The sequence below is a fragment of the Myotis brandtii genome, unplaced genomic scaffold, assembly GCF_000412655.1.
Source record: "Myotis brandtii unplaced genomic scaffold, ASM41265v1 scaffold945, whole genome shotgun sequence".
Classification (NCBI taxonomy): Eukaryota; Metazoa; Chordata; class Mammalia; order Chiroptera; family Vespertilionidae; genus Myotis; species Myotis brandtii.
The window spans coordinates 436,735-439,128 of NW_005371900.1; positions in this window are offsets into that span (position 1 = coordinate 436,735).

Consider the following 2,394-nt stretch of genomic DNA (forward strand, 5'->3'; position numbering starts at 1 on the left):
ATGATTCGATCACTGAATTCTAATTGCTAGTGTGAAATAACTTATTATTTAGTAGTTTAGTAGCAGTGACCCCACAAATAAGTGGCACATTGTGGAATAGTTTGAGATAGAGGAAGTACTAATTACTAGAGAGCTAACATATCTTTGGACTAAAATAACTCTGGCAAAAGGAAAAAGAATCAGGTGTTTTGAAGTTGTATCCTACAACGCAGAGTGGAATTGTGTGACCTTCTCCTTTGCAAATTCCTTGCATGGTCTGAGGTTGGCAATCAAGTAATATGCACTGAAGGGCAAAGAGAATATGACTGGACTAGCAAGAATCTGAATTTTAATGTTGAATCTGTTCTTTACAGGGCAATTATTTTGTTTTGATCATATCTGTTCCCTTATTTATATAATGAAGGGGTTGAACTACATGTTCCTAAGGTTCCTTTAAATTATAGCATTTTAGGAATATCTCTATTAATCTAAATGTCAGTACTAGTTGTTGCAGATTATTCCAGCAATGGCTTTCAATAAATCTTGATTATACATAACCATTAGTTTGTATACTGGCCCTCACATTCACTGGGGTTGGCCATATTACCATCTTTAGCCAATGGGACATTGGCAAACACATTGCAGAGGCTTAAAAGGTGTGTGTGCATTGTGTCTTGCCTTCTTGGAGCACTGACTTGGAGCTGCCACATAAGAAATTCAGCCCAGCTTACTGAAGGATAAGAGATTTATGTGAAAAAATTGAGGCACCCCAGCTGATCACATGACCAACAGCTAGTCATGTGACTGAAATCATCTTGGACCTTCCAGCCATGTGTGTGCAGTGACATGAGCAACCACAGGCAAAACCAGCAGAGGAACTGCCATGCCAACTGAGAATGTCATGAGAAACAATTCATCATTGTTGTCATAAGACATTACATTTTAGGGTAGTTTGTTACAGGGCAACACATACCTGACGTACTATTTGAAAAGGGCTTCAATGTAGCTAGACTACTGAACTCTTTCTAAATTTAGATAATGAGACAGTTTTTACTTGGTTGCTAGAATATGAGGACTGTAAGAAAAGACATCTCTATTTTGCTTATCACTATGCTTCTGGCATTTGATACAATGTCCGCACTGTACTCGTGTTGTATTTTTGCATAACAAATTGCCCCAAATCTTGGTGGTTTAATACATAGCCATATGCATGACCTCACAGTTCTTCTGGAGTAAGAATTCAGGCACAGCTTCTCTGGGTCCTCTGTTAGAGTCTCCTGAGGCTGCAAGCAAGATCTGAAGAGGGGTCGAAATTTTGAGTGAAGGTTCAATTGGGGAAAGATTAAGATCCAAGCTCACTCACAGGGTTATTGGCACGATTCAGTACCTTGCAGACTATCGGCTGTGTGGCTAAAAATTATTTGCCATATGAGTCAACATCGTATCTTGTTTTATCAAAGCCAGAAAGAAAAGAGAGGGTGCTGGCAAGATGGAAGTTTCACTATTGTGTAATCTAATTGTGGAAGAGACGTCTCATTACTTTTGCTGTATTCTCTTTGTTGATCTCTAGGTATAGCCCTTCACTCGAGGGCAAGGAATAACACCAGGACAGAGATTCCAAAAGGCAGGGATTATTGGGGGGAGGTTATCTTAGAAGGTATAGGTCCATAGGAAATGCTGAACACATTTTAAAAAGATGTCTAAATAAGTGAATAAGTAAGCATGTATTCATCGATCAACACATATATGTCAGGCACTGTGCTATGTGCTGATAACCATTAGTTTGTATACTGGCCCTCACATTCACTGGGGTTGGCCATATTACCATCTTTAGCCAATGGGACATTGGCAAACACATTGCAGAGGCTTAAAAGGTGTGTGTGCATTGTGTCTTGCCTTCTTGGAGCACTGACTTGGAGCTGCCACATAAGAAATTCAGCCCAGCTTACTGAAGGATAAGAGATTTATGTGAAAAAATTGAGGCACCCCAGCTGATCACATGACCAACAGCTAGTCATGTGACTGAAATCATCTTGGACCTTCCAGCCATGTGTGTGCAGCGACATGAGCAACCACAGGCAAAACCAGCAGAGGAACCGCCCTGCCAACTGATAATGTCATGAGAAACAATTCATCATTGTTGTCTTAAGACATTACATTTTAGGGTAGTTTGTTACAGGGCAATACATACCTGACGTACTATTTGAAAAGGGCTTCAATGTAGCTAGACTACTGAACTCTTTCTAAATTTAGATAATGAGACAGTTTTTACTTGGTTACTAGAATATGAGGACTGAAAGAAAAGACATCTCTATTTTGCTTATCACTATGCTTCTGGCATTTGATACAATGTCCGCACTGTACTCGTGTTGTATTTTTGCATAACAAATTGCCCCAAATCTTGGTGGTTTAATA